The sequence below is a fragment of the Mus musculus genome, chromosome 12 (assembly GCF_000001635.26).
Source record: "Mus musculus strain C57BL/6J chromosome 12, GRCm38.p6 C57BL/6J".
Classification (NCBI taxonomy): Eukaryota; Metazoa; Chordata; class Mammalia; order Rodentia; family Muridae; genus Mus; species Mus musculus.
In genome coordinates, this window is record NC_000078.6 from 118,504,629 (window position 1) to 118,532,307 (window position 27,679).

The 27,679-nt window shown below is 45.4% G+C and overlaps 1 long non-coding RNA gene and 1 other non-coding gene across 2 annotated transcripts; both read right to left on the bottom strand.

Moving 5' to 3' along the window:
- Window positions 1-299: 299 nt before the first annotated feature.
- On the bottom strand, window positions 300-406 carry Gm25577. The gene has a single exon (XR_003950383.1). It is a non-coding gene; the product is annotated as a U6 spliceosomal RNA (small nuclear RNA).
- A 13,262-nt stretch (window positions 407-13,668) lies between these two features.
- D230030E09Rik (Riken cDNA D230030E09 gene) lies at window positions 13,669-25,565 on the bottom strand. The gene is made up of 4 exons (NR_045947.1): window positions 25,343-25,565; window positions 24,803-24,998; window positions 23,645-23,699; window positions 13,669-14,078 (listed from the first exon to the last, which is right to left on the bottom strand). It is a non-coding gene; the product is annotated as a Riken cDNA D230030E09 gene (long non-coding RNA).
- Between the last annotated feature and the right edge of the window lie 2,114 nt (window positions 25,566-27,679).

Here is a 27,679-nt window from a genome sequence, read left to right on the forward strand (position 1 = left end):
AGCATGTGTCCTTCTTACCAGTTGGGGCATCTTCTGGATATATGCCCAGGAGAGGTATTGCTGGATCCTCCGGTAGTACTATGTCCAATTTTCTGAGGAACTGCCAGACTGATTTCCAGAGTGGTTGTACAAGCCTGCAATCCCACCAACAATGGAGGAGTGTTCCTCTTTCTCCACATCCACGCCAGCATCTGCTGTCACCTGAATTTTTGATCTTAGCCATTCTGACTGGTGTGAGGTGGAATCTCAGGGTTGTTTTGATTTGCATTTCCCTGATGATTAAGGATGTTGAACATTTTAAAAATATGGAACGCTTCATGAATTTGCGTGTCATCCTTGCGCAGGGGCCATGCTAATCTTCTCTGTATCGTTCCAATTTTAGTATATGTGCTGCTGAAGAGAGCACGGCAGCACAGATCTTAATGTGTCTCATGAAACTCATATCCCTAGTGCTAACACGAGCCCAGATGTTCTTTTCCTGGCCTCCAATAGGAGGGTACAGACTTATGCCTACAGCTCCTGTCTCATGCATTAGCTAGTATTTTGCTGTAGGGGATATAATCTGGTTAAGTTAAAGAGAACAGGTAGAGCTGGCATAGTCAATCAATGAGAGCTCCATGGGAACACATGTGCTTAGCATGCACATGGATCTGGCTTAAGTCTCCAGCACCAAAAAAGAAACTAAGAACTCAATGAAAAATCACAGGAACCACAAAGACTTTTGGCTGGAACTATGGAATTATCCCAGCCACTGGCTCATCATGAAAGCCAGAAGGGTTTGGATTCCATTGTATTTAACTGGAGCCTCCACCCACCACCCCCACCCCGCCCTGGCCCAACATGCTAATGCCCAGAAGCTGTCTCTTGCTATCATACCATATCTGCCTCCCAGTTCCACAAAGTTAGTCCCTGATCACAAAGAAACTGTCATGAGAAACCAACATAGCCAAAAGAAAGCTGGGACTTGGTGAGAAGGTGTCATCCACCTCACCCACTGTGCAAGCCTGTGGTGAGTGTGTGGAGCTGCCACCCAGAACTCCACCTTCAAGGAATCTGGGGAGCAAGGCACTTGACTTCTCAGCTGCTTGCAGTAGGAGAGGATCAGAGAAGGCAGTTGGGGTGGCTGAGTTATAGCCCACATTTCCAGCCCACATGGTGTTTAGCCTGGAGACCACTGATAACCTGTACACAGACAGGAAAGGACAACTTGTTAACAAAGAGCCCTGGCATCTTAACAAGTATGAGCACAGTCAGAAGTTTCTGTACCAACCACGAATCAAAACTATTCTTTAAAATTTACATCTGGGGCCAGGGAGATGGCTTAGTGGAGCACAATGCTTGCTGCATAAACCTGGCAACCTGAGTTTGAATCCTGGAACTCACATAAAGGTGTTAAGGAGAGAGCTGATGTCACAAAGTTGTCCTCTGAACTCCACATGTGCACCATAGTGTGTATGTGCTCATAAATCTCCCCTACTCCACCCCACCCCCAGACACAAATAAAAATGTATTTTTAAAGTTACACCTGGGGGCAGAAGAGATGGCCAGGTGGATAAGAGCACTTAACTGTGAACAGGAACAGACCTGAGTTCAAATCCTCAGCATTTTTTGTAGAAAGTGGCATTCAATCTCAATGTTGGGGGTAAAGACGAACAGACTGACAGACAGACAGACAGTGTGAACTTGCTGGCAAGCCAGGCAAGCTTTGTGTTTGGTGACAAACTTTTTCTCAAAAAAATAAAATGGATAGGGCTAGAGAGATGGCTCAGTGGTTAAGAGCATTGGCTGCTCTTCCAGAGGTCCTGAGTTCAATTCCCAACAACCACATGGTGGCTCACAACTATCTGTAATGGGATCTGATGCCCTCTTCTGGTGAGTCTGAAGACAGCTTCAGTGTACGCATATACATTAAATAATATTTTTTTTAAAAAGGTGGGTAGTGATAGAGGAAATGCTTGATGCTCCTCTGGCCTTTGCATATGCATTCATGTGCATGCATCTGTGCACACTTCTGCATACCCCACTCACACATCCAATATGCACGATATATACAAAAAATATTGTTTGATTACACCTGGCTAGGTACACTGGTGCACACCTATAACCTCAGTACATGAATGGAAGGAAATCACAAGTTTGAGGCCAGCCTTGGGTATATGAGATTTTTGTTTAAAAAATAATAATAAAATTTTATCAACAAATGTACAGTTTGCTTCATCATTATTCTCTAAAAATTTGTTACATTTGCATGTCATTTACATTGGGTATAATAAACACAGAAGTGGGTAAGAGCGTGTTTATTGTATGTTTTATTCATGAGCCATGGAATTTTATGTGAGGGACATGAACGTCTGGGAATCTTGTCTGTGGGGAGTTCTAAACCACTCCCCAATATTGAGGGGTGACATGTACATTGAATAGACATGAAGTCCTGGTTGAGAATTTCCTTTGCAGTTACTCACCACTACTAATTTTTAATCTATCCTGGATTGCTCTCTACCCCAGCACTTCTCAACCTTGTCACTAATTACACCAGATCATGAGTCCTGGTGATTTTTCCTGAGCCTTGCTGCCTGGTTCCTACCCAGCAGTCAGTTTCCTGGCAACAGTGCCCTTCCACCATTTGATAACCAAAACTATCTCCAGGGCTGAGGATGTAGCTCATAGGACATTTGCTTAGCATGCCTGAAGTCCAGAGCTCTGTCCTCAGAACATTCAGGGGGAAAGGCAATGGTATCTATAACTTGCCTAATATGACTTGGTAACTAAAATTGCTCTTTGCTGAAGATTTGGCACTATGTGCAAAAGTCTTGCTGTGGTAGCACAAGGACTTGAATTCAAATCCCCAACACTTATGTAAAAGCTTAGCATGGCCATATGTGCCTTTAATTCCAGTGCTAGGGAGGCAGAGGCAGGCACATCCCCAGAGATTTGATGCACAGCCTGTATCGCTGAAATGACAAGCCCAGGTTCAGTAAGAGAAGAGGTCTCAAAAAATAAGGTGGAGGGCACCTGAAGTGGACCGACCCATGGCATCTGTGTGCACACCTGCATACACACCTGCATTCACACCTGCATACATATGTGCATATTTACATACACACCACATACACAATTGTACTTGGTTAGCAATCATCATCCTAACTGCTCAAGGTCAAGATTCTGGATGATCAACTGATGGTTGCTAGAAATTAAAACAACTAATGCTGCATCTTCTTACTATTCTTTCCTTCTTGTCCTATGAGGTCAGACACGACGTGCTTATTCAAATCAGGTTGAAGTGATTTGGAAATAATGGCAAACACCGTTTTTCCATTATTGAAGGAGATAGCCTGGGATGGCTCCAGTCTCCCCTTCTACATCTGATGACTAGGTAATTCCACAGATCGTGAGAGCGGGTTTACCTTTGAAGATCTCATTAAGCTTTATTGACCTTCATTTTTACTCACACTGAGAGGTGGTGTGACTGGATCGCTTTTACTCACACTGAGAGGGCACAGTGGTCTGACTGGATCTTGCAGGCCCAGTGGGGAGGCAGCCTGCATAATGATCTTTTGCTGTGGCTTTGTAGCTTTCTTTTTCTCCAGTGTGCTTACTGCTGTAGCAAATGTCCAGTGTCCCAGGTTACTAAGTGAACGGGGCTATTCCAGTCAGGTTTCCTCTAACAGCATGAATCCTGAACCCCAAGGCTGTGGTTTCCTGAGGGTGTCCTTGGCCACTCCAGGAAGGCAAATCATGCTGCATCTTCTCCACCTTCTCCACATCCCAGACTTTCCACCTCTGTCTTTCCTGACACAAGAAAGACCCTTCTCACTGAATGAATGTAATCTCCCTCTGAAAACACACATTTCTGTTGTCTGGGGAGTGAAGCGCCTGCTTCTTGCGTCCCTCCTCTGCTCTGCCTGTACGTTGGTGCACGTCAGAAGCCGCAGAGCAGCTCAGCAGCACGAAACTTTCCTGTTCACTGAGGTGACTAAGTGTCAGCTCCTGAGAGGTGAGCAGAGAATGAGCCAGTGGTTCTTCTGCATTCGTTGCTTATGCTAACAACCCATGACACCAGATGCACTCAGTAAAGACCTACCTGTTTCCTTCTCAGCACCTAAAGAAGCAAGATGTCCATGGTGAGGATGTCCGTAGCTGGAGTGAAGCAGTCCATGGCTTATAGATTCCCCGGCATGGACAAACACTGCACTATGTCCTTGATCTCTACATTAATGACAACATTCTCCACAGCTGACGCACATGGGGAGCTGCCAGCTTGAGCTGGACCAGGCTAAACGACAGAGTACCTGCTGACCCACACAGCATATATCCAAGGGAGCTTCCCGGAGGGAACGGGGGTCCCAGAGCAAGTCCTCAGGTAGGCTATGTCAACTCTAAGCATTTCTGTTCCTCTCTATCACCAGCACAGCCACCTGTGGATCCCTCATGGAGCTGACTGTGCAGAGGAACACAAGGGGTCAAGTTTTGTGTTAACTCACTCAGTAGTCTAAAGTAACCATGAAGAAAGCAGAGATCCCTAGGGAAGTGAAACTACAGGTTAAGAAAATTACACACGCACCTGCCACCTGCTGCACGTGCCTTCAGGGCATCTGTTGAAATAAATTCAGAAAGAGTACCGTACTAACATAGTGCATATTAACACAATAAGGAGGAGAAGCCAGGGTTGAAGTGTCTGAAAAGCCAAGGGATCTGGCTCCCTTACATTTCTTGGACAAAGTTTTCTGTTCCTACCTGTCTCAGTACATAGGACAGAAGCTACACGAAGATGCCACAGTGGACACCCTCACCCCTGCTGTCCCTGCTGTGGAGGAAATGAAAGAAACAGCTTCAGGCAAAGCAGAATTGAGCAATCAAGCAAGCAGGCCTGTGTGGATGTGAGGCCAAAAAGAAAAGCAAAACAATGTGAGCTCTGTGTTATTTTATGCACTGTTTTAAGTAATATTTGGGGGTGGAGCCCCCTGAAATTCTTTCTACTGACTCCTCCACAGATGGCTTTGTAATGGGACTCCAGGTCCTGTGGAAGGCTTGTGGCTTCCTTAGGCTTAAATCAAGTTTCTTTGGTTAACTGGTGCTGAATGACTGCAATAAATACTCCTTGCACCAGCTGACTTCTAGGTATTTAGATACTGCACTGAGTAAAGCAAGCCACGTGTGTTCCTTCGTGGAGCTGAAAGTCCAGCCCGGGATGAACAAAGAATTCAGAGCTCTTACTCGGCTTAAAGCTCAGGTGGGCTTTAAGCCTTTGCTTTGCTGTATTATTCCAACCCAACCCACCAACTAAATCTGTGATGGAAATACTTTGGTCCCATTTCACAGGTGTAGAAACTGAGGCTAAGCAAGATCTGGAGTCAGCAGATCACACTATTTTTTTTCTAGAGGACTGGCTACCAGCAGCAATTAGAAAGGCAAGGCAAGCTCAGTGTGCACTGGAGACTCGAACACCAATGCTACAACCTCTAAGTGTTAGGTCTCAAACCCGGGACAGATGACTGAGGTGTCTATTTAAATTATCAAAGTGGATCTGGCTGCCAGGTTCTTCCTGCACCTGTTATAGGGTTCTCCTGGCTGGTATATGCTGCCCTCCACCCTGAACTTCTCCAGCCTGTGAGCTGAGCTGCCAAACCCTCAGAGGTTCTTCCCTATATAATCCAGCCATCTTGGTTACCCGCCCTCTTTGGCCTCCTGGCTGCTGCACCTGGTTCCCTTGCTCTCCCCTCTCACTTTCCTTCCCCATCTCCCTATGTGGCTCAAGGTCATGTCCACTCTGGACTCCCCCAGATGTCCCTGCCTCTGGCTATGCTCTCCCACATCTGGCACATTAAAATGTTTCCTCCACCATACCTAGGGACAGCAGCCATGCCCCTTCTCTTCCCTCTCCTTCCTTCCTTCCTCCCTCCTCCCCTCCCTCCCTCCTTCCTCCCTTCCTTTCTCTCTTTCTCTGTTTTCTTCCAATTTACCTGGAGCAGAAACCCAGGACCAGTCATGTTTGCTTTCTTTCTTCTTTCTTCTTTCTTTCTTTCTTTGTTTCTTTCTTTCTTTCTTCCTTCCTTCCTTCCTTCCTTCCTTCCTTCCTTCCTTCTATTTTCTGTTTTGATTCAATAAGGGATGTCGTTGAGCACAGCAAGAGAACACACCTCTCCTCACCCATGCACAGCCCCTGTGTCCACTGTCCTTGAAGACCACATTTCCTTGTTCCGTTGTCTGACGTAAATCTACTCCTGACACTACCAGGGAACTTAATTTGTTCACTCTGTGCCTAGGAAAGAGAGTTTTGTTCTCTGCTGGACCCCTTCCTCGGGGGACTCTTGTGTTCATGAGGAAACAGAACAGAGAGTTAGTTTTACATGATGTGGTTGCAAGAGAAAGTTTCAAGAAGGGAGCAAACTTTGTAGGGCCAAAACATCAATGACAAGATAAAACAGAAATGTCTACATTGAGGGTGCCACCCGAACATCAACGTACACATCTATTACACGTCAAATAGCAACAAGAAGAACCACAGAAGTGACCACACACAGCCAGAGGCATAGTGTTGCAGTGAGAACAAAGACAGCCATAAATATTCCTGGGAGCCAATAAAAGAAGATGAAGAAGGAGGAAAGGGGGGGGGGGGAAAGAAAGAAAGAAACCCAGAAGTGGTTAGCTCTCCAGTGTAATGGGCTCCATAAAAGCTTTCATTGTTAAGGGAGTCGCTTTAGTAAGAGGTATATGAAGAAAGCTGAATGAATGTGAGAAATTGCATGTAATAACCAGAGCCCAAAGATGATTATCAACCTCTGAATCCTGTATTTTGGAGCTAGTCAGTGCTGCTATTAGAAGATTGCCATTGTAAGTTAAAGAAAAGCTTGTGCAGTACTTTCCTCCCCCTTCTGGGGAAACAGAAAGTCAATATAGGCTTCTCCTCTGTGCTAAGTCCATTTATGTGAACAATTATTGTAAAGATGTAATCCAATCTCACAGTGCTTCCCAAAGTCTAACTCCTGTAAACTTTTCCTGCAGGATTCTGCACATACAACTTGCTCCAACCACGAGCTGAACATCAGCAGGAAGTGGCTTCCTTCCCCATCTGCCCTCCCTCCATCCTCCATCCCATTCTTCAGCCATCTGTTTGTTTTGTCCCTGCCTATTGACAGGACAGTGGGTGACATTTAAGATAGATAACCTGTCTGCAGCTCAACCATTCAAAGGCTGGTCAACCAGAATCGCAAGGAACTGGAAGCCAGTGCTTGTTTGTTTGTTTGTTTTTGTTTAGGATTGTTCTGTTTTGTTTTTTTAACATCAGGCTTTTCGTGTTGTTTTCTTGTGTTCCTTGGGAAGCACAGGATGTCCTGTGCTTTTCTCAGCAGGTGGCAGCAGCTAAGTCTTCTAGAATGTTTGTGTATGAGGGTGGGTGGGGTAGGTTGTTGAGAGATGCTGACATTTCTAAGCAGATGTTAATGATGATGTTTCTGAAGCTGTGTCTGATGTAAATGAAATGTCCTAGGATAATAGTTGTCTTTTCTCGTGTACCCCAGGCTAGCCTTGAGATTTATGTAGTCCAGGCTGGCCATGAGTTTTATGTAGCCCAGGGTAACTTTAAAATGCAGATCATTTTCTCTTCACTTCCACCTCCCAGTGCTGCAGCTCCAGGTATTACATAACCAGTTTGTGCTGTGCCAGGGACCAAAGCTAGGCTTCCTCCATCAACCAAACCCTGTCCCAACCTCAACAGTTGCATTTTTCTTGCTTGAAACTGCCCCTGACTGGGAGTCTCTCAGTACCAGGGATGTGGCTAAAAACCCAAAAGATCCATGTGAAATCAAAATAAAACTTATTTGATCAGATAACTCTGAGATGAATTATGTTTTCTAACCTCTACTAAACAGTTGAAAAACATTTACTTAGAATTTGTAGCAGGGCAGGCAAGGTGTCTCAGTGGGTAAGGTGCTTATGGGCAAGCTTGATGAACTGTTTGCCAATATGATGGAGGGAGAGAACCATTGTCTACAAATTGTCCTCTTGCCTCCATAAGTGCTCTCTTTCTCTCTCTCTCTTGCACTCTCATTTTCATACACACACACACACACACACAGAGAGAGAGAGAGAGAGAGAGAGAGAGAGAGAGAGAAAGAGAGTTGAAGGCAGAATTTTCCTAATTTAAAAATTAAAAACACAGGTAGCTACTTCCTCATCACAGACTCCCAGGAAAGTTTGATGGGACAGTCCTTTCCAGTGTCCTATGAGCCTGAGCAAAGGAAAGGGAGATGTTTGAGGAGATAAGTAGGTTATGTTTGCCCTGGTCTAAACATTGACCACCCCCACCCCCGTGTGTGTGTGTGTGTGTGTGTGTGTGTGTGTGTGTGTATATATGTATGTATGTATGTATCTGTCTGTCTGCTTGCCAACCTGCCTGTTTGTTGAGCCCAAGATGCTTCACATGTTAGACAAGTAATTTGGGCTACATTTTGAAGGTATATAAGATTTGCCAAAGAGATGGCTACACGCTTTCAAAATAAAATGGGGAATCCAGGGTTAGCATCTAAAGTTTTGATCTTTATTATTGATAATTTAACACATATATACACTGAGATATGATAGTATCTACCTCCTGCCGATTCCCCCAATAGCACTTCCCCCCACATCCCACCATCTTCTTGTTTGATTTGATAACCCACTAAATCAATTAGTGCTGCACACATCTGAATAGGTGTGGGGACATCTGCTAGAGGATGCTAACCTACAAGTGACCACACCCTCAGAAAAGAATGGTTCTCCTCCCCAGCAGCTCACTTGCCAGCAGCTCCTCAGCGAGGCCTGGAGATCACCTCCCCACTAATGCTGGAATTTTGGCTGGCTTGCTCTTGTACAGGTGTTCACAGCTGCGTTGAGTTCATGAGTGCGACAGCTATGTCACATGTAGAAGACAGCATTTCACTGCATTCTTCCACATCCTGTGACTTACATTTTTTATTTTTGATCTGAGCTGCAGAAATATGGAGTACCAGTTGCAGTAGCTGGGGAATATAGCTAAAATGGGTTGGGTTGAGATATACCTCCAGAAGGGAGCTACCAGTGCTTGAATATTTACCTCTGGAGTGCAGCTGTGAAGAAGACAATGCTGGGCAACACTGGGCTCCCAGGAACTGAAGGCAGAACTCCAGCATGAAGTATGTGTCTTTGTGGTAAATACTCCACACTTGCTGCTGTCTAATCCCCAACATGAAATCACTGTCATAGTAAAAAAATGTATACATTTTGCTTCTGCAACCAGGCTCAGGCATGTCCTTGAGAATCAAACATAAATTTAGAAATTACCACCATGTAAGTAACTCTGGAAGCTGTGGAACTAGACTGTGGCATGTATGAATGAAGACAAATAAGAGAAGAAATTCTAAATGAAGTTGTGGCCAGAGCCATGTTGTGGTTTGAATAAGAATGGCCCTCATAGATTCAAGTGTTTGAATGCTTAGCTCATAGGGAGTGGCACTATTAGGAGATATGGTATTTTTGGAGTAAGTGTGGCTTTATTAGAGGAAGTGTCTCACTGTGTGGGCAGGCTTTGAGGTCTCCTATGCATAAGCTACACCTAGTGTCATACACAGTCTCCTTATGCTGCCTTTGATTCAAGATGTAGAACTCTCAGGCCCTTCTCCAGCACCATATCTGTCTGCATGCTGCCATGTTCCCCACCATGCTGATAATGGACTAAATGTCTGAAACTGCACGCCAACCCAATGAAATGTTTTTCTTTATAAGAGTTGCTGTGATCATGGTGTCTCTTCACAGTCAGGGAAACACTAAGACACATGCAGAGAGTTGGGAAGATAAGAAGCTAAAAGGAGAACAAGAGACTGAGAATTGGTTTCAGGAAGGAGGAAGAGGCTGTCTGACACAAGCTGCTGGCATTGAGTTTGGTGAGATGGGAGTAGGAGCCTTGTGACCTGGCAGAAGCAGCCCAGGGTGGTGTGAGGCAGACAACAACCTAGAATGGTTCAGCACCACCCTGAGCCCTCAAAATAGCAGCACCTGGAGGCAGGCTGGCTCTGGCAGCTGAACCCTGTATTAGAAGTTTTTAAATGCTTTGAGCTAAGGACTTTTCAGATTCCAATGATGTCAGCTCTGGGAAAGAATTAGATGGGTCCTTTGGCTCAAAGGCTTTGGAGGAACAGAGAGGAAACCAACCTACTGCCATCATTTGAAAAGGCGATTAAAGCTCTATACAAATCCCCAGTCCTGTTAATTGCCTGTTTCCTGTGGTTTAGGAATAAAAGCCAGGGCCTTTCATCTGGAGTCACTGACCAGCACTTCATTCTGTGTACAAAAGTTGAGGAGGACATTTTCTGCTGAGCATCTAAACTCAGCATTTCCATGTTGTCTGTTGATTCTCACTGGCTCATACTTGGGTACAATAGCAACAAGGGACATCTGGGACACATGGGGCTGTGAGATGGATCCCAGCACTGACTCTCCATTTTAAACCCTCATTTCTAAGCAAATGTGGTGGTGAATTATTTCTCCATAGGCAGAACTCACTAGTTTCCCTTCACATGGCTCTTTGCTCTTTCTTGACTGATCATTCGCTCATCCATTCAAAAACAGGCAAAGGAACTGAGGATGTAGCTCAGTTGGTAGAGTGCCTACCAAGTATGCAAGTCTTGGGTTCAGTCCTAAGCTTCTCATAAATCGAGTATAGTGCTATAGGTCTGTAATCTGAACACTAGGGAGGTAGTGACTGAGGGAGCTCAAAGGCATTCCTGGATATACAGCAACCTTGAGACCAGCCTGGGTTACGTGAGACCATGTCTCAAAAGAAAAACCAAACAACTATAACAGCAAAGAAGTCACATGGACGAGAGAAGTCCAACGATACAGCACATGAGAACATGTCATGTTCTAAAAACGATTCATGTAACTAAGGCATACAAAGCCAGCAGCGTTGGCCAAGTCTCCAGGACTTCAGAGGCAATGTTGAAAGAATAAGTCTTATCCTGGAGGCACAATGGACTTTAAACTCAAGGGACATCTTGATCTGATTTGTTTTAATGCTTGAGACAGAAGGCCAAGTTTAAGGGAGTAATTACTGACTTTAATAGTGTAGGTGGCTAGGTCAGGACAGGGTAGTTTTTGAGATATTACAGAGGAAAACTGACTAGGCTTGGAGAATGACTAGCTGTATCAAGGAGAAAGGGAAATGGATCAAGGTCTTCAGCTCCCTTGGTCACTCTGCCAGTCAGGGATCATGGATTCTTACTCCTTCTAGCCACTTAACATATTGTCTGGGCGCACCTAGGCAGTGTGGTGTATCAACAAAGAGACTGATTTCTTAAGTGCTAGAGGCAGTTCAGTTAATGATCGTGTAGATTCCATGTTTGGTAAAAGTCACTTCCTGGTCCATGGATGGCACCTTCCTGCTGTGTCTTCACCTGGTGAAAAGAACAACGGATCCCCGTGGGATTCTTTAAAAAATGCTAGAATGCCATCCTTGGGGGATCCACAGCCATGACCCATCATCACCACCAAAAGGCCCCTGCTATAAAGACCATCACACAGGGGTTCCAGCCTGAGTTTGAGGGAGTATAAACATCTAGCCCATGGTTGCCTACTCCCAATTCCCTGTAGTCATTAGATAAAATTGCTCTCAGCCCCTCCCCCAGCATCGTCTTCTCTGCCAGGTCTGGATAACAGCCTTTTCTGCTCAAGCATTTACCATCCTTTCTGTGTGGTCTTGTCTCCACTGTGCCTGAGATGCTGTTTTGGGACCAGCTCTGTTTTGTTCTTTCCTGCTCCTTCTGTCACTCATGTCCTTCAGGGCTGCTCTATTGTCCCTTTCCAGCAGCTAATGCCCTTTGCAGAGCTCTCCAGGTCTTCTCCCCACCTGATTGAAGCTCTTCTGGGTGCCTGCAGTTGGTTGTCTCGGTTCCCAAGCTCATCTTTGATGACCTATCTGCATTTCCTATGTGAGCATTCACCTTCCCAGGGACAGGTGCTTCTGTCCAGTTCCCCTGCCAGGCCTTAAATCTGGCACCAGTGACTTAAACCTCAGTTTGCAGACAGCGTGTGCATCAACTTGACACAAATCTAGACATACTTTGGAAGAAGAGATCTCAATGAAGGAATTGCCTCTATCAGATTGGCTTGTGAGAATGTCTGTGGGAAATTTTCTTGATTGACACCTGATATGGGAAGGCCCAGATTGATGTGAGTGGACCCATCCTGGATAGTTGGGCTTAGATTGTATAATAAGCAAGCAAGCTGAGCAAGACATGGGATGCAAGCCAGTAAGCAGCCTTCCTGCATGCCCTCTGCTTCAGTTCCAACTTTCACATTCACTCATTGAGTTTTTGCCCTGACTCCCCTCAGTGATGGACTGAAGTATGAGCTGAAATAAACTCTTTTCATCCTAAGTTGGTCTTGGGTTGAGTATCTTATCACAGCAACAGACCCCTAACTAGAACGGAACTGAACTCAAAGCAGCTGTGTACAGACAGGTTTCTGGTATTTTTCAAAGGTTGGATAAAGTCAACCTGACTACATAGAATGCCTAAATCTCTCTTAGGATGCTATTATTTTTAATAAATCAGACCACCTTTTGGCATTCTGAAAGAAGGTTATTCAACAAGCCTTTAACTAGTTAAAAGTGGGTAAAAGGGGTCACTGAAACATAGTTTTTCTTTTCAAATCCAGCACTTAATTTTGAGGTCACTGTAGATTCTTGTATGGATTTTCCTGTTTCCTACAGTGGTTAAACAACTGGGAAGTGGTTGTCTATGAGAGTTAACGTTTCTGAAACTGAGACCAGACACTTAAAGGAACAGAGATTCATTTTGGCTCACAGTCTAAGGGCTTCAGGGCAGGCACAGCAGTGGGATCGTGGAAAGTGGTCTGTTCATGTCTTGCTGGGTCAAATCACATCTCTTTCTTGGTCACTGACAAACAGCTGGTGGCAGTGGAGAACTAGTGGAGTCACTAGACTCCAAAAGAAGTCTCAGCACTAGGTTTGATTTACTAATGGAAAAAGGAACCTTCCTATATCCTTTCTGCTGGATCAAAAATAAGATTTCTAGGAGTGAAGAGATGACTCCATGGTTAAGAACAGAAGTTGCTCTTCCAAAGGTCCTGAGTTTAATTTCCAGCACCTACATGGCAGCTCATGACCATCTATAACTGTAGTCCCATGGGATCCAATGTCCTCTTCTGGTATGCATACATGCAGACAAAATACCCACATGTATAAAATACATAGATAGATAGATAGATAGATAGATGGATAGATAGACAGATATTAAAAATGAGATTTCTGTCCTAGATCTTCAGAGCTTGGATTCTGCCTAATTAGAGGCAGAGATATATTGTACAAGGCCTCCATCCACAGCCTTTGCTACTTAGGAGCCCAGTGTGACCTGCCATGGGCTTCACAGTAGATTAATGTAGGGAAGAGAGAAGGAAAAGCCATTGAGTTCAATATCAACTCAAGTCTTAGCTTTTAAAATAAATGATGGGATATAACTTGGTTGTTAGAATGCTTGGCTGGCATGCACAAGTCCTGGGTTCCATCCTTAGCCCTCCATAAACTGAGTGTGTTGGTGTGCACCAGTAATTCAGCACTCAGGAGGAAGAGACAGATGTTCAAGGTCATCTTTTGCTACATAGAAAGTTCCAGGGCAGTTGAGGCCATCAAGGCAAATTAGGAAATAATTCTGATTTATTTTTTCACTTCCTTTCCTGTTTCTTTTCTCTTTTTAGTCAGAAAGATTGTCCTGCACAGGAGGAATCGCTGTTGTGTTCAGGTAACTAAGTAGTTCCTGTCTACAATGGCCAGGCAGAATTGAAACATGGGCCCTCCACCGTCTACCCAGGGAAGTTGGCTCCCATTCCCTTTCGTTTTAGCATCAGGCCATGTTTCTTGAGCAGGCTCCTTGGTGGTAGGGTTGGGGACAGCAGGAGGCAAAGAAGAAAGGACCAATATGCTTCTCATGGAGGGCGCTGGCCCAGTAGGACATGAAGACTTTGGAGCTACCTCCCTGGAAGCTGGGATGGGATCTAAGAGATGCAGCGGCTTCCTGTGGTGTATGCTGATTGATAGGCTTCATTGTGTCCTAGAGATTAGAGAAATAAGAGAAACACCACGTGACAATTAGCAAACAGGGACCAGAAGAAACACATGACAGCTCGGTAGATTTATGAAAAACAGTGCTGACAGGCCCATTTTTCAGAGTTCAGAGTTTCGCTTGCAGAATTTAAAATATAATAATAAAAAAAAAAAAAACACCTCCCAGGATGCTTCTTCACATTTCAGATGCTTCACTTAAAGGAGAGAAGGCAAGTCAAACCGTTTCTCATTTGTACCCACGTTCGGGGAGAGTTCCCTGGAATAGCTGTAGATTCCAGAACACATTTCCCTTTCCTCCACCTAACAATCCCAGGGTCACTGACTACACAGACAGGGGTAGAGATGTGCTCAAGTAAGAGGGTTCAAGTAAGCAGCAGGCCCTAGTGAGACGGGAAAATATAATGTTTCTTAGGTTTCCTTTTAATTTTTTTCTCCCAACCTTCATCATTTTTGTCTTTCTCCTTGGTTCTCATTTCCTTTTCCAGTTTCCCTGGGGGGAGGGGGGAGGGAGAGAGAGAGAGGGAGGGAGGGGGAGGGAGGGGGAAAGAGGGAGGGAGGGAGAGTGAGGGAGAAAGAGAGGGAGAGAGGAAGAGTGAGAGAGAGAGGGAGGGAGGGGGGAAAGAGGGAGGGAGGGAGGGAGAGTGAGAAAGAGGGAGGGGGGAGGAAGAGGGAGGGAGGGGAGAGAGGGAGAGGGAGAGAGAGAGAGAGATCCATCATGGGTTTTATACTCATTTGAAATACTAACACTTGGTCAGAATTCAGAATCCATGTGGTGGGAAAGGGTGCAAAACACCAAACAAGAAAGTGATCCGCCTGAGCAGATAATCTATTCCACCTTAAAAGCTGCTGCTGCTGCTGCTGCTGCTGCTGCTGCTGCTGCTGCTGCTGCTGCTCCTCCTCCTCCTCCTCCTCCACCACCACCACCACCACCACCACCACCACCACCACCACCACCACCACCACCACCACCACCACCACCACCATTTATATCACTTCAGCTCGCTACCTGATTCAACTCAGTTACAAAACACCTCCCAATTCTAAGGGACACCAAGAGCTCTTCCCAGAGCATGGGCATGCTTTCCCACCTTTCACCACAGGAAAATGAACCGCTGCACAAACAAAACCAGTTTAGAACAACCTGGGTGGGGCTGCTGGGTAACACCTCAACAGACCACCAGCTGCCCAGCTCTGGGTCACTGTGCCTCACTCACTCCCTGGCTTAAGCAGGGTCACCTGTTGAATCCCTGGAGAAATCTTTGTTCCTCTGGAGACCTGACTGGGTTTGGTGCTGGAGGCTTTTCACCCTCTAATTGCGGTGTTCGGAAGAGAATGGAGACAGCTTTAAAATAACGAAAACGCTGTTAAAGGAGAAGATGGTGCTGCATGACAAAGAGAAATGCTAGCTCTGTGTACAGTGTACGGTTAGCCTGTCAGCAAACAGAGCCTTCTGCAGGTACCACAGAGATGCACGTAGGACGATGAAGCCGTGAACCCGGAGGTTCTGGGTTTTGCTTTCACAAGCAGCTGCTGAAGTTGGAATAGCAGCTTAATAGAAATTAGAGTTTATCCTTTTGAATCTCCTAGCAATTTGCCTCTGTTGGGCCCTCCGTTCATTATGATGCAAAGAGAAAGAAAGGCCTGCATTCCTGTTGCCCGGTCGATTCAGCTGAAAGCCAGAAGTACAGTGAGTGTACTTCCTGGTCTTTGACCCTTCCTGGTAGCTTTTGAAAAGTGGAGTTTGTATAGAACACTAACCTCCTTCTCCACATCACTGCCCATTAGTTAGTAAACCCACTCGGAGGCCGGCGGAAAACCACTTTTTAAAAAAAAGTTCACCTTCATCTCCCTCCTAGCTTCAAAACAGGGTGTCTACCTTCTCACTTCTGCCATCAGCAAACTGAAGCACTAGCCTGTGAGACAGCTGTCCCAAATTGTCTCTTGTGCTTTGGCACAAAAGGGCCAGTGACATAGAGGACAGTTGTTTTCAAATCTGTAAGCTTGAACAGACCAAAGCAAGATAATATAAATACTAGAGAGTGGGACCCAATGAGAGTAGAGTGTTTCATGTGTCGACTCTGCTTAAGACGTTTTAATCTTATCTGCACAGTGGTCTTCCTAAGGGACCAAGTTACAGACAGGCAGCCATGAAGCAGAGAGGTTAAGCAACTTGCCTACGGCTAACCAGCTAACTGGGCAGAGTGGGTTGATCTGAGTCCGGGAAACCTGAATCCAAGCTCAGCCCTAGAGGGGAGCTGGACCCTGGAGATTCACACAAGACAGTTACAAAGCAAATTCCAGGATAGATAAAAACATAAACAACTGATCTGTCCATTCATTTTTAAAGGTCATTTAAAGTCAAGCTCAGAATTGATGAGGTTGAATTAAAACACAGATGTACACTGGGGTTTAAAGGAGACTACTCTACACTAGGTAGGGTCAGTAGTAACAGAGGCCCAGTACCTGGATGCTGTGTTTAGCAGTTAAGGGAGGAACAGCAGGCTCACTTGGCCACAAGTTAGTCTATACTTCTCTAGCCTCTCCAGCTGAAGGTGGACTCTGGAGCAGTGGCTGCTGCTGAAGACTCACAGGTTGAAGTCAACCATCTCCTAAATTCTGTCAGATAAAAATACAGTCAAAACAAAAATTGCACAGCAGAAGAAACTCAAAGACTCAAACCAAATTACAGGAACCTTTAGTTCCCCAAACACCTGCCCTAGGGCAAAGCAAAGAAGCTAATTGGTGTGCATTGGGCTTGCCAATCAGAGGATTTTCAGGGTAGCATGGAAATCCCCTCAGGCTGTGGAAACAGTAGGGATTCTAGGCAGTGAATAGGCCCCAGAGGAATTGCCCAGGAGCAGCACAAAGAAGGATTTCTGCTCTCTGGTCACTGGCCTGAGCCTCTAGGTCTCCAGAGGGACTTTAGAGGGTGCGATGAACTCAGTAAAAGAACTGGAGAACCCTCCTAGCCTGTTGAAATTGTAGCAGGTGCCAGTGACTGCTTAGGTAACTGATCATTTACTTGAGCAAAATCTGTCCTCTGTAAACAAACAAACAAACAAACAAGCAAAACTCAAGGAGATGGGGTGGCATTAGCTCTGATGAGATCAGCCTTGAAACAAGGCACTCAGGTTGAGCAGTGAGGTCTGTGGCAGGTGTGAATGCAGAGAATTGGAAACTTTCCACACACTCCAATGGACAGCCAGCACTGATAGATTCTGACAGTCCCTGGGGACCAAGAACCAAAGGCTTGAGAATGAGGTTCACAGCAGAGTTAGCCCCTGCTGGGGTGGGGTAGGGGTGGGGAGGCAATGAGTACAATGAGCAAAGAGGTTCTGGAGGCAAGGCATCAGCAGCAGCGCTGTTCCCTCATGGGGCAACCAGCACACTGCAGAGCCGGAGACTGGCAGAGTTTTTGTTAGCAGCCATGGATAGAAATGAATGGTGAAGGTGAGTTAAGGAGAGGGAAGAGCCTCGTGAGTAATATATTCACTAGTGTAACTGGAGTTTCAGGTCAAAAGGCCCAGTGCCTGGAGCCCAGCAGGCTTCACTCAGCCACCCAATTAAAGAGAAGAGAACCTGAGAACGGCAGAGAAGAGATTCACTCCACGTGACACGTTCAGAAGACACACACACACACACACACACACACACACACACAATGGCTCCAATTCCATTTCCTTTTTTACAAAGATTATTTTTCAAGTTTTAATTGTGTGTCATTGTTAGAGTACAAAACAAAAACAACTACAACAACACCACCACACCAAAACTCCTGGCTAAGAAAGTGAACTCTCTGGCTTGGGTAGGCACTGAACACTCCATCTGTGCCTCAGTCACTTTGACTAAGGGACCATCCTTAGAAAGGATGTTTAACTTCATCATCATGCTAAAGAGAGGTGGGTGGAATAGTTAGTCCTTTAATGAGATATGGTATGTTTTCCTTCGCAGAATTCCTGCCTGTAGGATAGTAGCTCACAGACTATATAGCCTTATTAAGAGTCTTAAGTCTGCTTGCTTTCTGAGTTATTTTTTTAAAAAAAGAAAACAAAAAACATAATTTCTCCTTTTTTTCTATCTCTGTTCTAAATGCAATTTTCCTAACACTTTGGGCACCCCACCCCACCCCCTACCTCTGGGCAACAATTTGGGCTTCCTTGTGCTCTCGCACGCTCTCTCTCCTCTCTCTCCTCTCTCCTCTCTCCTCTCTCCTCTCTCCTCTCTCTCTCTCTCTCTCTCTCTCTCTCTCTCTCTCTCTCTCTCTCCAGGCCATACAGATGCTTGCTCACCTCATCATGACTACACATCAGCTTCAGTGGCATGACTCCCCAACCCTACATTTTACTCCTCTGGGCAGGAGTTTACAGCCTGCCTGCCCACAAGTCTTTCTTTCAACTATAATAAAAAACGTCCTTGAGCTTCTGTTTGAGTTCAGTTCTAAAGCCTCCCCCCACACCCCCACCCCAGACAGGGTTTCTCTGTGTAGCCGTGGCTGTCCTGGAACTCACTTTGTAGACCAGGCTGGCCTTGAACTCAGAGATCCGCCTGCCTCTGCCTCCCAAGTGCTGGGATTAAAGGCATGTGCTACCACTGCCCGTCTTAAAGCCTTTTCTTAATGAGACCAAGAACCCCAAGAGGGGAATCCTGAATTTCCCTGCATCAGTATGTGTATATGCATGCAAGTGCCTGTGGAGGCCAGAGATGTATCATCTTCGATCTGAAGTCACAGGCAGTTTTGCATATCCTAACATGGATGCTTTGAACCAAACTTGGATCTTCCAGAGAAGCAGCAGGAGCTCCTAACCACTGAGCCATCCAGCCCCACAAGTCTATCTTTGAGATACTGGTATGAGCTTCAGATTTAAGTAGAGAAGGGGTTGGGGAAAGGGGTTTGTATGATCAAGTAGTTCCAGTGAAGGTGTACGGTCTGATGAATAATTGCCTCAGTTCTGGTCCTGCTAAGCAATCCTCACAATGCTTTTGGCTTGAAGGGTAAAGCTGCTTCTAATGAGATCATTATTTCTTCTTCAGGGAATGGCCTTGCCAACATAGATAACTGCCCTGATTATGGCGTGACCTGGTCCTCATGGATGACTGTCCCTACACAGGGAATGGCCTGTCCTGGTTTGCCCTTCCTAGAATCCAAGGTGACTACAGATTTAGGACAATGATATCTCTGTTCCTTCAGCCTTGCAGGGAGAGGAAATAGATCAGGCAAAGGAATACTGTGAGTGATCACCCCTGTGCAGAACCGGACAGGCATCTCATCCTAAGTACAAGAGACAAATACAAAAAGAAGGCAGAGATGCCAGGTACCAGGCTTTCAACCTACTTTCAGTTGCCCTCTGGGCCCACGTGAAGAGTTGGTGCTGTCCAGCAAGGGCAGTATCTCGTTGCCTGTTAAAGGAAAAATTGCACATGGATACCTACATGACTTTTTTTTTTTTTTTTTTTTTTTTTTTTTGGTTTTTCGAGACAGGGTTTCTCTGTGTAGCCCTGGCTGTCCTGGAACTCACTCTGTAGACCAGCCTGGCCTCGAACTCAGAAATCCGCCTGCCTCTGCCTCCCACGTGCTGGGATTAAAAGCGTGTGCCACCATGCCCGGCCTCCTACATGACTCTTGCTTACTCTCTTTGCAAGAACCTTAGGTCAATAGCCAAATGCTAAGGGTTAGTCTCAGGTCATCAGCACCTGTCTGATGAGTGGACCAGAGAGAGCTACCTCACCTTCCTGAGACCATAAAGCACTTAACCTAGAAGCAGCATTTACATTTTACAAACCTAAGTCCAATTCTGGGGAACAATTCTCATGATAGAATCTTTCAAGCAGGAAGTTTATTGGATGGGCTCTCGGGAACTCTATCTTTGGGGATGTGAAGATAAGGCAAGCTAAAGAGGCTCAGCAGACAAAGAGACAAACTGCATGGTTGAGGACAAAGAGACAAAGTGCATGGTTGGTACCCAAAGCTGATGCAATAGCAGCACTCCTCCTCACCAAACAGCTGGAACCTGTCTGGTTGACTAAAGTAGCTGCTAACTGTCCTTTGCTGCAGTATAATGGTGTCCCCCCTCTTCCCATCTGACATGATGACACATTCAAAGAAACCCATGCAAGGACAGATTGAGAGTAAACTCTAGGCCTGAAATTATCCAAAGATGTGTCTGAAAAGGACCCCACTTCCACCCCCAAGCATTGTAGCTAGCTATACTGAGCCACATGCACAGGCTTCTGACAAAGAAAAAGACAATTGCCCCGTTACTAGCTAACCTGAGTGAATGGAAGAATCAAACTGCAAAGACCAGGAAGGCCCCAGGTATTCCCAGAGGGCTGTGGGACTAAGGTGAATTCATGTAGCCTGAGTGGAGGCAAGAGACCCAAGCATCAAAAAAAAAAAAAAAAAAAAGAGGGAGGAGTGGAGTTACAGATGTGAAGATGCTGATAGGTTAAACAATAATCTTTTCGAAGGTGGGGCCAACCTAACCCTTCCCTTTTGGTTTCTGCTTCCTGCTTTCTTTTATGTCTAGTCAAAATTCAAATGCAAACTTGGTTCTTCTCCTCCACTGAGTCACTTGCAGTGACAGTAACTGGTCCTTCACCACACTTTCTCCCCCTGCAGTGGAGAAATCAGAGAATAAGGAATTATACTCCTTTATCACGCCCTGTATGGAGGGGTTAAGCCCCGACTGGGTAAGGGCCTCACCCTGAGGGAGGTCTTTATCTACAGAGATCTTCATCAACAGAGCCTGCAGCAGTTAGAATAAGTGCTTTGGTCTTTAGAGGCACCATTAACAAGACCATAACCAATGAGCAAGTCCTTGGTACCCATTATAGGGAACAGATTTCCAAGCATCTGTTGGCCTGGGGACAACCAAATAGACGACCCCTTCTTGAAACACTAAAACTTGGCTTGCCAGGAGTTAAAGGATTTAACAAGATTCCTTAAAGCAAGCAAGCTGTCACATATGATTTTCTGAAAATCCTTGTGGTTTTGAGACAGTGTCTCCTATAGCTTGGACCGGCCTCTAACTTACTACGATGCAAGGCCTAATCTTAAACTCCTTATCTTGCCTCTGCCTCTTACTGGAGTGTGCTAACACATATTACTTGCTATTCTGATTGTGAATCACTTGTCCACTTCCCATTCTGCACCTAAAGGAAATGTCTACCCCTCCCCCCTCCAAATCTAGTGAATAGGTAAGAGTCTTGTTTCCATTTTAAGGCTACATTGTTACTGATGCTTATCCCCTAGAGGTGGGAGAGCAAAACGATGGCTGAAAGAAAGATGAAAGATTGTTTAAGGTCACATGATTGGCAGACTCGAGCTAAATTTAGAATTTATGAATTTGGATGTTGCCTTATGACAGTCATTTTAAGGGGCGGAAAGCCAATGTTTGCAGTGATCTTTAAGAACTTGGGTGGTTTCTTCATTTAAAGACATAAAAATGCACCCTGCCAAATCTCCTTCTTTTCCCCTTTAAATTGAAGCCATTTGAGAGAGAGACTGCGGTATTCCACCAGGTGACTTTCTAGGAGTTCCCGTCTTGGGATTTCTGAAGACACTGGTTGTAGTATTTCAAAACTACTGTGTATGTCTTAAAGTAACCTTTGGGGTATCTTGGGGGGAGGGTAGTTATCTTTCAAGTTCCTAAGATTCCTGGGAACCTGATTCAGACAGCCATGAGGAGAAACTGCCTAGGAGACAACACAGAGAACAGAGGTGGGTGTCAGAAAACAGTGGCCATGGGCTTCCTTGAGAGATGGAGGAGGAAGGGCATGGAGCTGGAAGAACCACAGAGGGAGGCACAGCACAATGCCACTTCCTCAGCAGGCCTCCTCTGGCATCTCTTCTAGCTCAAGTGAGTATGGCAGCTGCCTGCCTCCATTTCTCTAGGAGCCATGCAAACTGTGTCAAACCACCAGTTCCTCTCCAGATTCAGCGTCACTTCTGCCAATCGTGTAAAAATAAAATGGGATATGAGAAAAATTTACGAATAAAAATCTTACAGCAATCCTGGCAATCCTATCTGTTTCCTGGTGACATAATGTGTGCTCAGAGACTTGACGTGACAGAACACAAAGACCTGCATAAGAAGTCCTGGGTCCTGTCCAGTGGGCCCCAAACTGGGTCATTCTACCAACAGGGATAGGCATTCGAAAATTGCCTGTTGGCCATTTGAAGATATTTTCATTTCTGATGGGCCTGTAATCTGCGAGAAATGAACTTCAATTGCTTTTTCTGCAAGTACTAAAAAGTTACTCTTATGTCTTAGAGAGCCCCGGCAAAGCACATGTCAAGGACTGGTAGGTCAGTGGGTCTGAAATCGCAGCTCTGAAATGAACACTTGATACTGTATATAAATTGAATGATCAGCTGGGTGATTTTAGAACTACCTGGGTGGAATTTATGTGTCTTCTGGATGAGATGATGGTTCTAGGCCAGTGGGAGTACCTGACACAGAGCACTGCAATCAGCCAGGAGGGGAGGAGAGCTGGGCGGGAGGGGGTGGGTAAGTGGCTTGACCCCCGACCTAGTCTTTTCACCCATCTCCTTCTGATTGTCCTTCAGCGTGAGTGCAGCTACTTACAGGGCAGTTGTTCCTTGCTGTGTGAGAGCAAGCTCAGGATGGCTCAGCATTTGCTTGTTCTGTGAGAGATGGTCAAGTGCACCTTGACCTACATGTCCCTGGCAGATTGGGAGATCTGAAAGCAAGCTTGACAATTTGCAGCCTTAGCTTGGAAAATCGAGTCATTACTGATTGGTGATGTCTTTTTTAAAAGATGGCTAATATTCATATGCCAAATTCAGATCTTTTAATTTAGATCCTGGACTTTCAGCAAGAGATTGAGAAGAAGAAAAGTTTTACAGAGGGCAAGAAATAAATTGAGACAGAGACTGATGAAATTGTAGAAGAGTGAGACAAAAATTAAAACAGTACTAATAAGGTGAGGAGAAGAGACACGGGGAGGGTGGATGTGGTGTAGCTGAGCTAAAGAGGAGACAAGGAGGGAAAGTGGGTTAATGAAAGAATATTTCCAAGTTTATTAAAATGTTAATATTCCAGCTCTTATAACTATCTTTCCTAATTATTCTATTTTCCTTCTCTTTTAAAACTGTTCATTTTTATATGCATTGGTATTTTACCTGCATGTATGTCTGTGTGAGAGTATTGGATCACCTGGAACTGGAGTTACAGATAGTTGTGAGCTACTATGTGGGTAGTGGGAATTGAACCTGGGTCCTTTGGAAGAACAGCTAGTATTCTAAACTAGCTGAGCCAACTCTCCAGCCCCTCTTTATCATCTTGGAGTAGGAGTAACCTATTTTCTTCTTGGCTTTTAAACTGTAACTATCCCTTATGATAAACACAACTAAAATTCCTTTAAAGATAGCATTGGGGAAAATGGAAAGTGAATGGAAGAAAGGATGAAGAAAGGCTGCCTCATTGTTGCCTACCTACTTAGGATTCAGGACACCTAGGTATGTGTGTGTGCTCAGTGTGTGTTCTCCATAGATTTTCTCCAGAAGGACCCAAGTGTTATAAACAATCTTACCAGTCAAATTTTCTGACTGCACAGAGCTTCAGTTGTACCAGACTTGATAGATCTCCTGTGAACATGAAGAGAAGACTGATTGCAGAGAACAACAAGTATGTCCAGAGCACAAGACTGGACTATTTTTCCTGCATAAGGTCTGCTGGGGTTCCCACACATGATGCCACCGCAATTTCCACATTAACTATGTGTACCTAGTTTCTCATTGTCCATATAGCATCTTCTTTGGCTAATTGCCAGTTCCCATCTGCTGCCATTCCTGGCCCCAGAAGAGGAGAAGCATGAGTTCTATGATATTTGACAAGTCATTTAACAAGGGCCGAATATGAACAGCATATCACCTTTGATGACGACTGAGGACTCTGCACATCACAGCAGAAGTTATTGAAGCATATTAACAAGTTGTTACTTTTTCAATATAGGCAAGACATAGAAAGAAAAGTTCAAAAGAGGGCTATTCTGCTTTAATAGCTGAAGACTCCCAGGTGTATCTCAATGGATGAACCTGAAACAGGCTCCTAAGGCTTGTGGGCCATATCTTTGCACAAGCAAACTGAGATTGGTGCTCAGTTACTTGAGTTGCATCAACACAAGCTAATGTTTAATTTCACTGTCTTCTTATCACACCGCCAAAAAAAACCTCGAGGCCTTGAAGAATCAGACTAATGTTCCCTGATCTGTAAATATATATTTAGAACCATCCCTTTTATGCTTTGCTCTCCAGAAAGAACGTGCCACCATGATGCTTTGCTTTCCTAAGAACCTGCATTGCAGGAATTCCACACTTACTAACTGTACCTAGCCTGTGCCCCGTTCTAGGTTGGAGCATCAAATGCACAAATAGGAATGACAATTCTTAGACTACTAATCCATTTTGATTCCATAATTGAGAGTAATAAGATGCTTTTCTCAAGAGGCCATGGCAACTAAAATAAAAAACACGTTGAACAGTCAAGGAAGCCTGAAATTTGAGAAGATTCAGACCATGCAGTTCTTTTGTCTTGAGATAGCATCCAACCTTGCCTGTGTTTTCCAGGTGACTGCAGAAGCCTCATTGGCAGGAATGTAAGAAATAGTCCATGAGTTACAAATATGCTCGGTTAAAACATTTCCTTTCTGGAGGACAAAGCTGCCTGGGCCAGAATAACAATCAATCACCTTGCTTCCACCGACAAGGGACAGAACTGCACCTTCTCATCTGTATCCAAGCCTGATTTGATTCCCAGCTCCGGTGTGCAGCGCAGGGCAGCAAGAGCGTTGGATTCCCACCAACCCTGCCATCCCGGGAGAGGCCGCCTCTGCTTTTCTTAGATAAGCTGTGGATTGCTACCGGCCATGGCCGGGCTTTGCGCCCCTGGGAGTAATGAACACACCACACCGTCGGATCTCAGTCTGTACATACCTTCCCCCTGAGCAATTTTAACTTTTCCCATGTCCATTAGGCCTTCCAGCCTAATCTCACTCTGCCAATTGCTCCCATGGTGAGATCATTAAGTAAATTATTTTAAGATCAAACACCCTGCAGTGACAATGGCGTCCCATGTAAGGTAAATGCTTCAAAGGCCCCCCTTTCAAATTACAGCTCTCCGGAGTTCCTCCTCGCCTCTCCTAGGGCCTACCCCGCCACTGCCTGCACCACTTGGCTTGTTGCCCCAGGCAAAGGTAGCACTGCTAATTGGCCTCTGTAACAAAACTGACCTGTGGACAGGATAAGGCTTGTTTGGAGCTTAGAGACAAAAATTATTCAAGGTTAAAAACACATGAATGCCCCAACTACGTCACCAAAAAAGCGGACTGAATGAACGTCTTCTCCCGCCGTTCCTGGTGTGAAAGAATGCGCTCTCGGCGCCCGGGCCGAACAAAGGCTCCTTCAGGTAGCCGGCGCCCGCACCCTCTCTGCGGGGCTCCTCGCCATCCTCTTAAACCCTGGGCCCAGGAGCCCCATCCTCGCCGGGGTTCCAGGCCCCCTCCTGGGTAGGGCCTTTGATCTCCCGGGCTAGTGGCAGATGGGACAATTTAACTGCTTGAAACAGGTGCAGCGAGTTTGCCTGACAGGTCGGGGCTTTTATTTCTAGCACATTAGCCGGGCGCATACAAATGGGTTTTTGACAGATTCAAGCAGGTAAAATAGCGCCGAGGCTCTGCGAAAGCGCGGTCACACCTGCCGAGGTGGCACAATTGCAAAAAATGCTGCATAAATTAAAGACAGGTAAAACCTCAGGGCTCCCTGCAGCAGGAGGTTCTGGATTGTTTTGTGGTTGTTGTTGTTGTTTTTTTTTGTTTTTTAACTACTTGGAAAGGTGGTCTGTTGTGGTGGGAATGGGAGGGCATTCTCCAACGAGTAAACACCAAACCCCTTGATCTCTTTGGGCTCAAAAGAAACCGGGCTTGGTCGGGGTGGTTCCCAGCCATCCTCCTGTGGCGGTGGCTTGTCACACTTCAGTGATACTCGCTGGGACTGAGAAGGAGAGGGGGAATAAAGCAAGCACCCCGCCCGGCTGCCCTGGGGCTACCCTGCAGCCCCCGCCCCTCGCTCCCCTCTCGCCATTCTTCCTCTCCAGGTGAAAGATTGGGATCTACAAATTGTGCTTAGCTAATGAAATAGCTCACCCATTGAGGAAAGTTTGGTAAATAGCAGTCTTCTAAGAGCATCCACGGAATCAGGGAAGTGGCAGGTTGTGCTAGCCAGCCTTCTCCGGTGTGGGAAAAAAAAAAAAGAAAAAAAAAAAAGAATGATTTTGGACCTATTGTCGGTTACTCTCATTTTTCTTGGGGAAAAATGTTGAAGAGGAATGTTTTTTGTTCTTCTAATTGGAATATATAAGTAATTTTCTTGCAGCAAACCTGTTCCAGAACATTGTGTGTGTGTGTGTGTGTGTGTGTGTGTGTGTGTGTGAGAGAAATGGCACACTGAAATAATTTTAAAGTTGCAAAATGTGATGCTATTTGGCAGTAATTTTTCTTTTGTTCTTCATATGAGTTCATGGCAATCGTCTTTACGTCGTAAAATTAGCTTTCAAATTAATAACTTAAATTCATTCCCTTTTCCCATCTCCATTTTCTAACTTCTGAAGGTTTCAAGAGTGAGTTTTCATTCTCAAGAATGTTAGTTAGACATCACAGTTAAAAGCCACAGCACCTTGGGAAGGGGGCTGCTCTTTCCCTGACTGTGCTACTAGACCAAGAAAAATTAAACATCACCTCTTGCCCTTTTCTTGGCCTTGCTGCTCACTAATGGGCTGAGAGAGACAGCACTTACAAGATAGGGCAGCACTCAAGAGTCCAACCTGGAAAGAAGGACCCCTCCTATCAAAGATACTTCTCTGGAGGCCATGGCATTTTCTCTGTTGAAATCACAGTCCTGGGCCAGTTATTGCATAGAATGACTAAAACATCAGAGGACACTGAAGTCCGCTCCAGGTTTTAAAGAGGAACTATAATGGAGGGAAAGGACCAGCTACTCAAAGTGAATTGTTTTGTGGATGTTTTTATTTGCCTATTCATTGGATGAATTCAGCCAGCTTGCTGAGAGCCATGGTGTAGAAGGCACTAGGGGGCATGCAGATACTCGGTTCAGAATGGGGCCCCGGGGCAGATCTGGGACAAGGATGTGTGCACACATATGCATGTGCACGAGAAAAGATTATGGGGTAAAGGAACGGTTAGTAAGACGGTGCAGTACACACTTTTACTTAGCAGGGCACAGAGTACAAAGGAAGAGTAGCCGGCCTTACCAAGAGGGGGTTATCACCAAGTACAGGAAGGGAGCTTTGTTTGTTTGTTTGCTTGTTTATTTTCTAAGACAGAGTTTCTCTGTGTAGCCCTGGCTTTCCTGAAACTTGTTTTGTAGACCAGGCTGGCCTCAAATTCACAGAGACCCACCACCTACCCCTGCCTCCTGAGTGCAGGGATTAAAGATGGTCACCACTGTTGAGATTTTGTCTAGGCTCCACCCAACAACCAGGTGCACCTGACTCACTATAAAAGGGGCTGCTTCCCCCCCCCCTCCTCGATCTCTCTCTTGCTTTCTTGCTC